This window comes from Vanessa atalanta, chromosome 20 (genome assembly GCF_905147765.1).
Source record: "Vanessa atalanta chromosome 20, ilVanAtal1.2, whole genome shotgun sequence".
NCBI classification, from domain to species: Eukaryota; Metazoa; Arthropoda; class Insecta; order Lepidoptera; family Nymphalidae; genus Vanessa; species Vanessa atalanta.
In genome coordinates, this window is record NC_061890.1 from 8,528,992 (window position 1) to 8,546,073 (window position 17,082).

Here is a 17,082-nt window from a genome sequence, read left to right on the forward strand (position 1 = left end):
CTTCGACCTGGAGTTTTGCAAAATTAAATTATAATGAGTAATGCGAGCCTTTGTTTCGTTACAATAAAAAAAAATAAAGATTACCTCATTCACAAGTTTATATTTTTCGACCGCACAGATTGTCCTTCGAGTATTATCATGATATTATGAAATAAAAAAAAAATAATGATCGTACATAATTATCTGTACGATATAAAAATGAATATAAATTTATTTGAGAAACGAATAATAACATATAAAATACAAACAAAACTTCGTAAACTTTACATAACAATATTGTTTTAAATTGATTACTATACGTTTTTTTTTTTTATATTGGTATTACGTATACGATACGTACCGTCCACAATTTGTAATTAAGGTCTTACTGCTAAAAATCTTTGCTCAGCGACAATCGATTTAAATATTTTACTCACAGTTTTTATTTCATTTTTAATATTAACTGTGTTTATATTAAATATATTATAATTACGTTATTCTATTTTCTATGCAATTAAAAATAAAACCCGTAGAAAATATATACGAAATGAATAACATAATACATCATTAGGCGAAAAATTTAAAGAAATAGATGCATAATGTTTATACAGAAGAATATACAAAAGTATTCCATTAAAGCTGATGTACATACTATTAATACAAGAAATAAGAATAAAATAAATTTAAAAAGTTTATTAAGACTAAAATGTAAGTGTATAAAAAAATATATAATTAATATAATGGTGCTGACGGCCTTATCACTAAAAACTGATATCGTTCAGGCCTTGATATTTCAAAAGCAATAACTACATTAAAAAAAAAAAGTTTTTTCGACCAGCTTACATTACTTTTTCTATAATTACCATTTCATGCTAAACGACTTAGTGGATTTTGAAATAAGATGCTTGTTATCAAGGATTGCAGAACACTGCAATGCCTTCTTCACACTAAAAAAAGTAAAATGATCTTGGAACTTGGAGCCGAGATGGCCCAGTGGTTAGAACGCGTACATCATAACCGGTGATTACGGTTTCAAACCCAGGCAAGAACCACTGAATTTCATGTGCTTAATTTGTGTATTATAATTCATCTCGTGCTCGGTGGTGAAGGAAAACATCGTGACGATACCAGCCTGTGTCTAATTTCAACGAAATTCTGCCACATGTGTATCCACCAACCCGCATTGGAGCAGCGTGGTGGAAAATGCACCAAACCTTCTGCGTAAAGGGAGAAGAGGCCTTAGCCCAGCAGTGGGAAATTTACAGGCTGTTAATAATTTAACGTAAAATGGATCTTGGACTTATTTTAAGATTTATATATATATTTTTTAACCCTGGCATAACAATAACTAACTACCCGACTTAGCTACATACGGATATAATACGGGTGACCATAGTAAGTTTTTAACATACGAAGATAAATTCTTATCTTTTGGGCTAGAGCATCCGCAGGCACCAACCATTTTTTTTCTCACTGGAAAAACGCGTTACGCGCGTTCACGTCACGTGGGGGACCACGTGATGGAAAGTGGGGGGTGTGTGGGACTCCCCGGAGCCCTGGACGCCGAGTGCGCCCAGGTACGCCGGGTTACCCATTAATAAACCAGCGGTACCCTCTCCGTCTTTCGGCGGGCGCCACGGGATCGCTTGCGCATGCTACCGTGGCCCGCAGACACCAACCAAAACCAATTCAACACCAACCAAAATTTCATCACACACAAATATATACATACTTCTATTTCATATAATCCAAATGTCTGATGTTTGGTGAAATGTTATTCGATGTACTAACCTAAAATAAATTTATATTAATACTTTTTTCGTAATATCATATCACTTTAAATACTTAACTAATGGATTCAACATTTATTCATATAATGTCACGGCTACTGCGACATTTCACTCTAATTCAGATCAATGAAGCCTCTCGGATTATGTAACAGCGAAATCCTGGTACTCGGAGCAACCTTGATACATTTAAAACAGGATAATCTAATCCGGTTCAATCCCCGAGCAAACACCTCTGATTTTCTTGAATTTGTATTTATATTTCATCTCGTGCTTGTGTGTGTGTGCCCAATTTTCTTTGGGTATATTTACATTGAAACTCAAAGGTTCGAGTAATAATAACCAAAATCCTCTGAAACTCGTCAAAGATACGAATTATTTCTTCTAAGAAAATCGACAAGGTAAATAAGTAAATAATAATTATCTGTCACGGAAAAATAGCCCTTAATACAAGGTGGACAGTAGCCGTAATGATTATAATTAGAGACATGGTAAGTTCAACTATATTAATCACCTAACCGCCGATCTGAATTAGATATAAAGGTAGGGTCAGCAACGTAATGAAAATAATTACTTAATTTTATTATATTGATTTATTTAATATGTTAGAAGTTTAATTTAATATACGGTTTAATTCGATAAGTTAAAGTAAAAGCCACAATTGATTTGGGAAAAATAACCGATTGAAGTCGTTTAGCTGGTTTTTTGGGGGTGGATTTGTAATTGTTTACAGTGTTCAATATGTTATTAGTAGTAGGAGTTTATTTTGTACCCACAATGTCCTTTAACCCATCAACACATATTATACAATGTGTAAATTAATCTTTCGCACTCAAACGTGCTCTATACATTTTTTTAGATTTAGCAATAGAGGTATTTTAATCGCTTTCTGGAATCCTTTTTTTAAAACCGCATACATTGCATCACAAAAGAGTTACTCGCTCAACGCAGTTGATATCTATTCTTGTTATGTTGTATCTTCCCTCGTTAGTCTAGTGGCTAAGCATAAGGTCGCACATTTTGAAGTACTGGGTTCAAACCCAAGTCGGGCCCATCAAAGTTATTGGAATTTTCTATTGTTTTTTTTTTTAGTAACGGCCCGAAATTTGGAAGTTGGTAGTGTGCACACTCCCGTGCCTCATCAGCCCGTAAAGCTGTTAGTCCTGCGCCTGGACTGTTTCCAGTCGTATTGGATTTGACGTCGCATCGAATTATAATAGTGAGAGAGGAGAGGATTCACCTGTGTTTGCGCACACACTTGTACACTATATTACATACTGCGTTGTTGGCTATTCTTCCTTGAGATTAACGGCGTGACCGAAATCGGTCTGAACAATATCATTATCATCATCACCATTATTTTCAGTGTACCGTGGACACTTGTGTTCAGTGCACCCTAATTTGAGTGGTATAGATAATTAGAACAAGAATTAGAAAAAGTTTATTTAAGAATATTTTATCTACCAAAAATAAGACAACACAGATAAAAATGAAGTGACTGTAATCGTGGCCCAAATATGTGCACCATTCAGCTTCTAAGATAGCATCCAACAACCAAAGCTGATTTTCAATTGTACCTTTTGTAGCTGTGACGGGATATGACAATGTGTCTGTACGACGTTAGATAAACTTAAAATAATAATAATAATATATTTTATACCTTTGTATAGTAATTATAATCCTCTATCACTCATACTGTTGATCGAGGAAAATTCGACAAATAAACGTCACGAGTATTATTAATACATTTCATTTACCAGTTCTTGGTTAATTTCGTGCTATATGTATGTATGTATGTAGTATGTGAGTAATCCAGTGTAGACAGATCTAAGATAACAACAATATCAACTTGTATCTTTAAAAGGATACAACCTTTCACCAATGTCGTGCATTTAAAAATTGTATAAGGTTAGCAGAATTCATAACAGAAAATATACATATATACATACATTTTAAATTCATTATATGTATAAATATTGCCCTAATCATATATGTACATTTGATCTGACTGACTGACTCTCAGCACAGCCTAACCTACAATACATAAATACTATTAGGAGAGATATGGTATTTTGCGATATCTACAGGAGGAAGCTGCACGAACTAAATCTAAAATTTTATTCAACTGACCTGGTTAATAATAAGTCATTATTTTATCACAGTAACGGATATCACTATTGAAAAAGATATTAGATTAAAACACTGACGAATCCATGATAAGTACGAATTAAGTGTACACCCTAGCTGTGATACGAACGTAAGTCTGTAAGCCTTGAAGTCATTACTACTTAACTAAAACGAAATAGGATACATACCTACCCCTCACCTCACTGGCAAGTAAGGCCGCGGGCGAAAACTAGTAATGTAGGTATAGATTACAGAAAGTTTAATAGACTTAATCATTGACAAGGCGACTAGATACTTGCCACAGGTTTGATAAATCGTGATGCCCGACTTTCATAATTTTAAGTGTGCTTTAATAAATATCAAGTAAATTGTTTGATAATCAATTTAATCCTCGATATATTAGAAATTTACAGGGTTTATCTTAGCTCCAAAGATGAGTCAAAGCTGTTTGTTACAACAGAGGTGGATTAAATCATCGATAGGATAGTAATTATTATGGCTTATTAAAACTAGATAAATATCTCATGAAGTCACACCAATTAATAGATATAATTTTTTAAGTGTAGGTTGACGTTTTGTAGTGAAGAAAAAGGGTCAAAAATAATTAATTATAATTGTCAAGGATAAAAGATGAACATTCGAGTACGTTTATATTTACAGACATCTGTAAAAATATACAAAGTGTAAAGATAATTTACATACCATCAAAGCCCTGCATTCGAATTTATAAAAAAAAAATAACCTATGTTTTTCTGCTGTCGCTCCATAAAAGGCGTCCACATACGAGTATGTCTCGCATGACGCAACGTTGTGGAAAGTTGCTTGCTCGCGTTTGTGATAACACGACATATCATAACTTAGTTATAGGAACCATTTATATAGTATAGTATATATCTAGTAATTACATAATTGTAGTGACGACTGACCTCCCGTCTCTCGCAGAGCACGTTGAACTGGGGACTGATTCTAATTTGTAGCGGTAACGAAACGTTTCCGATTTTATTTCGATCCAACTTCGACCGAACCGTAAGTGGATCGTCGTGTTAGTAAGAGAAAAGCTAAAAGGTGACAATTTGTTAGTAGAATTGGCCGCCTGGTCTAATACGAATGTTGGTACCCTGACAATGCCAATGTAAACATTAGCCCTGACAGTATAATTGAATATATATATATATATCTTATTATAGCAACAGCTTTCTGTATAATTTTGAAATCTTTATTTAGTTTCGATATGTATCGATAGATGTCGTGATTCACATTTTTCTTTTTTTTTTGTGGCATTGGTTGGCGGACGAGCATATGGGCCACCTGATGGTAAGTGGTCACCACCGCCCATAGACAAAGGCGCTGTAAGAAATATTAACCATTCCTTACATCATCTATGCGCCACCAACCTTGGGAACTAAGATGTTATGTCCCTTGTGCCTGTGATTAAACTGGCTCAGGGTGAGCCCTTCCAACTGGAACACAACAATACAGAGTACTGTTATTTGTGGGTAGAATATCTGATGAGTGGGTGGTACCTACCCAGCCCTACCACCAAGTGAATTAGTTTTTCTGAATTTCGCTATCCTTTGTCAAAGGAAACATAACATTAGCAACAGTCAAACTGTGATTATCTTAAGTGTCGTTATATATAAATTATACATAGCTAATTATAATACACGGATATTTTCAATATATGTTATGATAATAAATATAAATTGTTCACTATTAATTATACTTTAACAAATGATTTAAAAGGTGCCAATGGAATTGTAAATTGTGTCTCAAAAAGGAATTTCGCGTTGTTTTTATAAAATGAAACCTTCAATTTTACATTTTTTCCTATTTCCCTTTATTTGTTTTGACTTTTTATTTTTATTATTTAAATATTGAACAAATTATTGCACTGCTATTAATTGATTTATCGCCGTGATATAATCAATATCAAGACAAACACGGGTGTTTTTTAAAAAAAATACGTATTTACAACAGAAATCCTACTGAATATATACAAATTCCAAACAAGAGAATAGTCCGGTGTTAATAATTACTTAAATGTAATAATACCTGTATTTAAAAAAGGCCGATAATTTCACGGTTACATCTTAAATCAGCCGCATTTTACAATCGTTTTTACGTAATACTTATTAATCGCATGAGTACCATCGACCGTCGTCAAGGCGAAGGTTCTAAAATTATTTACGCTTATATAAAAAGTTTTTTTTAGCATATTTTTTTAATTACAACATCTATACTGATATTATAAATGCGAAAGTAACTCTGTTTGTCTATCAGTGAATTTGAACCCCAAGGAAAGACATAGACTTTTATACCTAAAATCTGATGACTAACCCTTAAAAGCCGCGGACAACATTTAACGAATTTATATGTCAAAGACCTGAGTATAATGCCGATGGGTGGTAACACTCATCATATATTCTACCACAATACTTAGCATTGTTATGTTTTGTAAAATCAGTTGTGCTTTGCTTAAACCCGCAATTATAGGTTAAGATGTGTTCCAACCACTGAGCCAACTCGGCTTCAACCTTAGATTACCACAGGTAAAGGTAAAAATTTAACGGCCCGGAACATTTTGAATGATCATCGCAAGGGCTTGCTAAAAAACGATGCATATATAATTGTTAATTATTCATAAAAATAAAAAACAATTGAGCTTTTATACATAAAAACAATCGAGGTTGCATAACGTAGTAATATTGCCATGATGATTTTTTCTTTTGGATGACATTTAAAACTGGCCAGTGTATAAATACTTTTTAATTTATAAATAACTTATAAATCGTTCTGTTTTTAAAACTATAATACGATTAAGCAATTAGTATCCACACAGGTAGACTAAGGGCAAGAGTATAGTAATAGTCTATTCCAATAAAATAATAATTATAAAAAAAAGGAATAAAAATAAACAAATTATAGATTTACGTATTTCATGCAATTTGCCAAAAATCAAAATAATATTTTTTCAAGTGCGCTCATAAAAGCACTTTTGAACCGTCATATGAAACTGTTAACAACGTCACACTGTTGAAATAAATTTAAAGCTTCCACCGGTTCGGAAAGTAGATTCTACCGCGAATAACCGGCAACAAACTCAGTATTTACTCTGTTCCATCATTTTAATTATAGAGTATGTCAGAACAACAATATTTTTTTTTGTATATCCTGCCTAGAAGTCAATAAATACTAACTCCACGATTTTTTATCTTTAATATAATTTATTCGTCGCGACTAGTCAATGTCAAATGTTATTAATTGAGTTTTCTCCTCGTTGTTGAAATACATAAAACGCTTATATTCAAAGACAAATACTATACTCGGACCATTGCTCTTCAATTCTGACGGGCAGATATTCTGCCCGTAATTTTCTATTGCAAATATCATGTGTATGCAGATCTTATAATCCATAGGATGTTGCGGAAGCTAAAATCTTCATCACAATCGAATTAACAGCTTAGAAACGCATAGAGTACAATTAATTATCTTTATTTGTGTGATTATTATTATTTATTAATTTCCATTTCGCGTGAAACTATCACAAATATATCTTTATCTAAATGAAACAATAGCCATGAATGTACTATTAACACATCGTAAGATATAATTTAGTCTGGACGTACAAACGGATTTTATTTTATAATATATAGTGATGCACCAAAGCTTAGACTTCGTTGAAGGCTGAAAAAGTTACCGGAGATGGAAGGTAATTTTACCGGCCTACAGTCCGTGTGAACGGCGCGCGAATGACGCACGCACTTTTGACGTTACGTTACGTTTGAATTTAGAAGTTTAACTTTTTAATTTTATTTTCTAGTTGGGTTCTTGTGTTTGTGATTCTGGTCGATCGATTAAAAAGGTATGTTTAACTATTTTTTTATATATTAATAATTTGTTTATATTTATTAAATTAATAATATATTTATACTTATTTTTATGACGTTAAATGTTGCCAATTTTCTGTCGATCAACAAATTTAACACTGTTTATGAACATGAACAATTAATTCAAAATTTCCACGATACAATTATATTTAACATAAAAAATATAAAAGAGAAAATATAGATAAATTAAAATCATATATCCCAAACTGAAATAAAAAATAATATTACTAAAAATATATTTAAACGAATTCTACTGTATATAAAATCTCTTTAATGAACGATACAGTAAGACAAAAGAGTGAGAAATCGTTTTCACGAAAATAGTAAAATTCTATCTGACAAATGAATTCGTTATACTTAATAACGACTCACCTCGATTTCGCACGAGTACGGTATTGATTTTAACCTGAAAATCGATCACGAAATCAGTAACCGCGATACATGCATCGTATCAATTAATATATATTTTTAATTGTTACTGTATTATATAAGCTTTAATACTTGCTTTAATGTTCTAAAATATAAACCACTTGTTCGGAAAATATATAAAAAACACAATGCGGAAATGTATTTATTTCCAACAATTGTTGTTTGTTAATCAATTAAATACACGTTTCGTTCATTTCAAAGGTTAGTTATTGTTTTCTAATAAGCTTGATCAGCGAACGTTCCTTACTTTTGTCAAATTTTTCTGCCGTAAAGTCATATGTATATAATATATAAATATGTCCCAAATTAATGGCTAAATCTTTCAATCAAAGAGGGTTAATTTATGCGTTTACTTGTATTGACATTAAAAATTAAAATTTCATGATTATAACTTCCATGGTTTTCCATTCTTAAGAATTTATTTGTTTGAACACGCTACCTCATCCCTTCCCATCCCATCAGGAGTCTTAGATTACGTTCAATTCATTCATTCATTCAATTTATGTAATGATGCATTTTTGTGCTAAAGATTCGTTCTTTGAATTTTTAAATGTTGAAAAAAGTAGTAACTTCTGAGCTTCTTGCCGGTCCTTGTCGGTAGAATCTACATTCCGAACCGGTGATAGCATCGGTTAATATATTTTGTTAAATGACGATTCAAAAGTGCTTGTAAAAGCCTACTTGAATAAAGTATATTTTGATTTGATTTGGTTCTATCAAGTACAGTAAAGAAAATAAGCCCATAGCACTTGTCTGTTCACAAACTGTCTCCATGGTATAAATCACTTCTGGAAAAATGATCTTCTTTTATGGCGTGTATTTTTTTAGATAAAATAGTTAGGCGAAAGGGGAAATTGGCTACCTGAAGATGAGTGGTTACCATCGCCAATAGACATCAGCACTGTAAGAAATATTAACCATTCCTTTCATCGTCAATGCCACAACCTTGGGAGCTAAGATGTTATATTCCTTGTGCTTGTTACACTGGCACACTCACCGTTCAAACCGAACACAACAATACCAAACACTGCTGCTTGGCGTTGAATATATGATGAGTCTGTGATCCTACCCAAATGGGCTTGCACAAAAACCTACCAAGTAAATACTTTATTCTATTCAATAAAGTAACTATCTAACGTAATAATTTGTTTTCAAATCAAACTTAATATTATAATCCTGATAATATATAATCGAATAAAATATAATATATTATCGAAATAAAAAAATATTTTTTACCAATTTTGTTATTTCTTAAAATAAACTTGATATTTTTTTCTGGGTAGGCATATAGTCTGAATTCTATTTTTTAAACAACTGTAGCAATGCCCCAAATTAATTACGGACTAACAAATATTCCTATTTACCCATTTTAAGCTTATCGCTTGTGTTAGGTGTGGGGACGACTATAGCCCAAGAAGTGAAGTTGAGATAAGCTGCCCGTAAACCATTACGATGTTGACTCTTAAAATTGTTATTGTTTTCCAATTAAAATTGAATTTTGGAACAAACGTAGTACAAGCTGTACATAGATTAGAGAAATTGAGATACATTTTGAATTGATTATGTTATTTAATAGGAAAACGTGTACCAATTATTAACAATGTTAAAATCGATTATAAAGATGATTATGTATATATTATTAACCTCGAACCATAAACCACCTTTCAATTTTAATCCTTTTTGCCTATGTACAACTTACGTTGCTTTTAGTTACGTTTTTAAGCAAAACTATACCCTATACTTAAAATATAGGGGCGAATATCGCGTCCTTATTATCTGACATTTCTATTAAAACATTATAGCTGTTCCATACTAATTTATTTTATTATTATATTATAAGTAAATATGGTATATTATTGCTTGCGATATTTTTGTTTATATTGCCGTTTCAAATTTTTATTATTATTTTTATATTAAAGCACACGCATGTGCAAAATTTTATTTACTGTATATTGGCAAAATTTATAAGAATCCCAAAACTTGGTTGGTAATTATTTCTTTATAGGTATGCCCTCTGGGAACTCACGCTTAAAAACTCAAAAAATTGTCTATAACACCTCGCAAAATTAAATAACAGAATTTACTCCTTACAGCTGGATAGATTAACTCTCATAGGCCTTTTTCTTGCTGGAAAAACGGTTAACGTGTTTCCCCTACATTAAATGGGAGGGATGTATGTGGGACTCGCCGATGCCCAGGATGCCTAGCGCACCCTAGTACACCAGAATATCCTCTATAAAAGTGGTACTCTCATCGTTCTTCGACGAGCGTATCGTGAAGCCCTGCATCTCATATAGAGAAGTTCAAATCCATGTAATTGTATTACGTTTGTAACTCAATATCATCAAAAAACGAGAATATAACCGTAACATGATATGACCTTCTTTAGGTCTGTTTGATTATTGACTGTCTCCTCTAACACTCTAAGATGCTTAAACTTGATAAGTCCTTCGAAATATCACGTGACTAGAAGACAACTTCCACTATCATATAAAGGTTATTATACGTTCCCGAGACTATTACCATGGTTCCATCTTCGCCATACTTAGATTATTTATAATAAATAGGGTACTATCATTGGAAATGAACGAAAATTTTTTTTTCAACTCTGTAGTATAAGACAAAGCTGTTCTATCAACTAATATAACTTTAAAGATTTGACGTTAACAAACTAACAAACATTACGAGTTAAATAACAGCTTGTAACAATTATATATTACAAGACAAAGATTGCAATTAAAAAAAAAAAGAAAAATCATCATTACCTGTGACGAAAGACGAAAATTTTTCGGCCACAGACGAAATAATTAGAGCCGAGTTATTTAAGTGCGAAACAATGGTGAATAGTTAACAATGTGTGTGTTCCGTGGAAACTAGAACAACAGATCTGGATCATTGCGTTACGTGATAACCTTTGGATTAACCAATTAAACCTTTTTACACATTTACCTTTGTAGACATATATAACACAACCTACTGGGCAAAGACATGTTCTATTGTTTTTTAAGGAGATCAATCACTACATAGTATAAAACAAAGTCGATTCCCGCTATCTGTCTGTCTGTGTATGCTTAGATCTTTTAAACTACGCAACGGATTTTGATGCGGTTCAATAGATAGAGTGATTCAAGAGGAAGGTTTATATTGTATAATACATGCATAATATAGTAGAGACTGATAATATAGAGAACACTGATAATTTTAGAGGTATCTAATGTGATGTCAAAAATAAACACATTTTTTGCACTTACGTTGCAAACGCTATTGTTACTCTTGAACTCCTTCCAGTCGTGTCTGATAAGAGCGAGAGAATAGGGAGTCAACCTGTGTCACACACACACACTCTAACCCGATCACATCTCTTGCCTAATTGGCTGTCGAGAATGGACGCCATGAGCGAACATTTTACTTGGTGGTAGAGCTTTGTGCAAGTCCGTCTGGATAGGTACCACCCACTCATCAGATATTCTACCGCCAAATAACAGTACACTGTATTGTAGTGTTCCAGTTAGAAGGGTGAGTGAGCCAGTGTAATCACAGGCACAAGGGACATAACATCTTAGTTACCAAGGTTGGTGGCGCATAGGTGATGTAAGGAATGGTTAATCTGTCTTACACTTACCACCAGGTGGCCCATATGCCCGTCCGCCAACCAATGCCGTAAAAAAAAAACATGATAATATCTACTACATTTGACTAGTGGGTCAGCCGCGAAATTTCGCGTCTATTCAACAGATTATTAGGAATTTAGAAACCTATGGCAAGTTTCATTTTTATTTAATTTCATTGTAAGCTGATGACGTCTGTTCGTACGTTTTACATATGTTTTTTTTTTATACAGCCATATCGCCTCTCTCTACCCGGCCAGTAACTTTGTTCCGCTCGCTAAAATTAATTATTTGTTAAATCATAACAATTTAGTAAAATGCAATCAAGAATCCTCTTTCATTTTCTGCCACCATAATCGATCTTCTACGTGTATCTATCGCCCGATAATCACAGGGACAAAAATCGGCTTACGCTATTAATATACAAGATACTAGCGACCCGCCCCGGCTTCGCAAGGGTGCAATGCTGATACTAAATATACTACAAAATGTCTTACAACGTTCACAGTTTCTCAGTCGTTAGACAATACAAACCGCTATGACCCTGCGTTTTAAATCTGTAATATCTTCAAAAATATTCATTTAATTTACATGTTGTAAAGGGCCATATCAATGTATATCAAATGAACAATGTATTTAAGGTACTTGATTGGATAAGGATTAATACTGTTTTTTGTTTGCTTAAAATCGCTAATAAGCCATTATTTCTCGTTAAAAGTAAAAGATAAAAAGTGGTTGTTGTGGGCTATCCCTAAGAGATAGACATATACCATCGCAGAGAACCCATTTTTTGAAGACCTTTTTAAGGTGTACAGTACTGTAGTACATTATTTTGATCCATCTCGTATGGTTCAGCCAGCGATTGCAATGTAATGATAATGACTTTGTTTTATACTATGTACTGATTGGCAGAATATTTGACGCAGAACTAGTATATTAGATACATGCCATTAATATGGGAAAAAAAATGATAAAAAGAAGACCAATACTCTTTCCGTACTTCCGTACAAGTACAGTAGACTACTGAATAACAATTAATTAAATCTTCCTATAACTCTTTACTAATTATAGAGCCTTGTGCAATTCTCTCTAGCTGGGTACTCATCGTAAAGTTATTTTACTTTCTGGTTTAAATGTCATTTTGCCTAACGTTGAAATAGACTGAGTGATTCATATTTCGTACAGCTTCTTGTCTATGGCCAAAGGTGTCCGATATACTCGTCATCATTGCATACATACATAATATATTATACATAAATTGTGTAAATAAAGCACACAATATACTAAAAGTAACTGTTGTTTTGCATACTTATGTATATAAAATCTTTCTTTTATGGTAATGTTATCTGGCGAAGAATGCAGTAGCATTACGTACCTCTTGAGCTGCTTATGTACAACATAGTATTTAAATATATAAACAGCTCCCAGTTGTATTATAAGGAAATACGCAATGTTTTTTTTATGTCATATAGGCAAGTGGTCTGTCAAATAGTACAGTAACTACAGAGTTTCTTGCCGGTTCTTCTCGGTAGAATCTACATTCCGAACCGGTGGTAGCTGTACAATAAATAGTTTGTTAAATGACGATTCAAAAGTGCTTGTTAAAGCCTACTTGAATAAAGTATATTTTGATTTTTGATTTTAATGGTTAGTGGCTATCACGATCCATGGACATTGATACTGTAAGAAATTTACCTTCTCATACCATTAATGCGCCTCAAACCTTAGGAACTGAGATGAACTGGTATCCCAGATGTAATAGAGGCAGTCGTTAGCCTATGTGTTAAGTAGTTGTATACACGATTTCTATTACAGATTACGTCCTAATGTGTGATTGAGTAATATCCAAAGTTAAAATATTATATATTAATTAAATTTAAATACTAAATAGTATTCATTTAAAAAAAACTAAATCATAAATAATTAAGACATAATTTTAGTTATCTCCAACGACTTCTCTTTTACGAAAATGATTATTTATAACAACTGACATGATGTTTATTAAAACGTTTGTGTATTATAATTACTCAAGAATCTTTGAAACTTAAGAATGTTAAGAAAACATTAATATCACACCAACAAATATCACAGTTTCAAACCCTAACACAACGAGTACAGCCAGTATATACTTGTATAAAATTTCACACATTTCAAAGTAACTTACTCAATCTATATATCGTTACTTTACAAAAAAAATCCATATCTGTCATTTCTGATTGACACTAACACTTTTACGATGAGAAAATCCAATTAATACGTAAAAAGTAACCATTGTTTTAATTGTGTTAATTATCAATAAATATTGTATCACTGACATCATTGTGAAACGAGATATTAATGACAATAATACAAGTAGAAAACGAGGCACTTAAACGAATTCATATGAACACATATTCGTAGGGAAACAGGTAAAGTAGTAGACATATTAATAGTTAAGATGTCCCTAACTTAAGTCTACTTTACAAGAAAACCCTAATATAAAGCTATGTACAGACAAATTCATCTTTATATAGTAACACGGACCAATATTCCTAATATAAAAAACGTCGAATGGTCCGGTCAATATAGACCCTTGCACAAATTCCCAAGGAGCTGAAAATTGCGAAAAGTCCCCACCGATTCCATGCGTGCAAAACACTTTCGTAGCTAATACTTAGCACAAATGTTTTAATTTTTTAGGGAAACGTTTAATTTTATGATAAAAATAACTCACTAACTCGGACTATTAGAAAATAAGTATAATTACTACTTACAGTATTTTATTGCGTGTGTTTAAATTTTTTTTCCAAGCTGAGGCATAAGGTATTAATAGGACAAATATTATTGAAACTGTAATGTCTGTCATTTTCATACATTAATCCTACTATCCGTTATTCGTAACCTTCTGATCCGTAAATAGCAAGACAATAGTACTTTCTGTAATTAATTCTGTTAAGGAAACCTCCTCCTCAATGGGAGAGGAGGCCTTAGCCCAGTTGTGGGAAATTTACAGACTGTCAATGTATGTAAAAAAGGAAATGTTTCTTGAATACAAGAGGAAAAACGCCAAATAAACCAATTTTACATCGAATGGACGTGTCATCATTGGTAGAGCTTGAATAATGGCCTCTCGAACTTCGACGCAACTGTTATCGGAACTTTGGAAGAAAAATTAAAGTCGGTATAAGTAGTTAATTGGAAAGATCTTGTATTATAAATAAATATACATCAATCAAGAACTGTTTGTGTGTAATAAAGCTAAACTATTAGTAAATTACATGGAACAATAATAAGGTTTATATATAAGGATAAGTTTAATAAGGATTATCTTTATTCTTTCTTCAGTCTACAGATTAAAAAAAAAAAAACAGAAAAACGATTGAGACTAATATAATAAATATATACTGAAATACGAGTTATGAATATTGGCAATGTTGGCGCATTGGGCACCAATTTTTTAGCCAAGCTAATGAGAATGCTTCTTATATTGGAACTGGCTTGGTGCATCTTTGCGAATGACCAAAGCGGACCATAACGGAAGCCAAGTCTAACATTTACGTTGGCCATTATGAAAAGGGGTACCGGGTTATATATCGTTTTTATTATTTAAATTTAATATATCAATTCTGGAATAATTAACAATAAAAGTATTCAGCGTGATTCTAAACAACATTTGAACTTGTCTATTTATTTACTGACACTACTAACAAGAACACAATATTTATAATTAATAGAATGTTCGATATTATCAAATTCAACGTTTTAGATAAAATTAATCAACATTTATATTTCACGTTACGTATGTTCGTTTTTTTTTTTATATTTAATATAAGACTAATGTTTGCTAATTTCCAGCCTTATCTACACATCATTGATCTACACGTGAATGTATTTAAAGGCCACACACACGCACACACATATATTATACAGTTAAGGATCACAAAAAATTGTAACAAATATACGATTGCCTTTTCCTTTTAAACGCATATTTGCAATGATATCCTAAGTGTTTTTGCCCTAAAGTTACAATTTCTGTCACAAAATCACATAAGTTTCCCATTTATTATAACCCTTATTACGTATGCTATTAAGGCGAAATTAGAATAATTCATCTGTCATGTATCAGTACAGTTCTTGGCGACATATCTGCGTATCTCGATGTCACAATTTTCTCACAAGTAATTACACTATTCAATAAATAGTAACAAAGAATTAACGTTCTAATGGCAAAGGAAGTAAGCTCTATAATAGCTTGAAATTATTTGTGAGATAAAATTCCGATCTGACGTCCGTTCTGTTCGTTTGTGAAACATTCGCACGGGAGGCAAAAACCATGTGTATGAGTTAATACGTTAAGAAACTGACTTGGATCAGTCATTTTTACTCAGTTCTTAAAATAGCAAGGTTCTGTGTGTGACTTGTGCAAAAACATTAATTAATAAATAGTCTAAAATATTAATAACAATTATCCAAGTCTTATATTTAAAATAGTCCGAGAATATTTACGATTCGAAATAAATGTTTTAGCTAAGAAATTTTGATTGATTTTTTAATTGATAGATTAACGTGTTGGTATTGAAAAATAACTAGGAATATAATAAAGTAGAGGTAAGTCTTATTTTTTTTTAAATAAATAATTTACGTACTTTATATGTTTCGGTAAACAAAAATAATTTAAGCATTAAACTTAAATGGCAGTTCATGTAGTTATTATGTCTACAGTACACTTCAAGAATTATTCCATAATTTTAACATATTTTAAATGTTTAATGCATATTTTATTATCACTGTTTTACGTACATGTTTTGTATCTAAATATTCGTACATACAAGTAACTTGTTTATGTCTAAAGCTATCTTTAATATAACTATATATATATAACTAGTTTGCACGCGCGGCTTTGCTCGCGTTATTCAAGTATTAGGCATTAAAAAGGAGCTTATGTCCTCCGATGGAGCTTAAGCTTGCTTCATAACAAATTCAAAAAATTCGGTTTAGTGAATTGGCCCTGCAAGAGCAACAGACATACAGTTATTTTCGCATTTATTTATATAGATTAAACTCCCTACGCGAAGCCAGGTGGGGGGGGGGAGTATCACATCAAACATAAAGAACCAACGTACTAAGAATAAATATTTTATTATTTATCAAGATATGCTACTTGTAATAACACAAATCACAAATGCTAAAATGTTGATAAAGACCGCCCCTGTTCTGTCGTGATCGTTTTGAACTTTTTGCACCCCGCTCCACTCTATACATGTGGTTTACTCTATGGTTGGTTGC

General features: G+C 32.3%; 1 protein-coding gene across 1 annotated transcript in view; it reads left to right on the top strand.

Moving 5' to 3' along the window:
* The first annotated feature begins 7,726 nt into the window (after positions 1 to 7,726).
* LOC125071801 (glucose dehydrogenase [FAD, quinone]) overlaps positions 7,727 to 17,082 on the top strand; it is a 40,685-nt gene continuing 31,329 nt past the window's right edge. The window contains exon 1 of the mRNA XM_047682188.1: positions 7,727 to 7,755. The gene's annotated coding sequence lies outside the window, so the exon portion shown is untranslated. The remainder of the gene's footprint in view (positions 7,756 to 17,082) is intronic.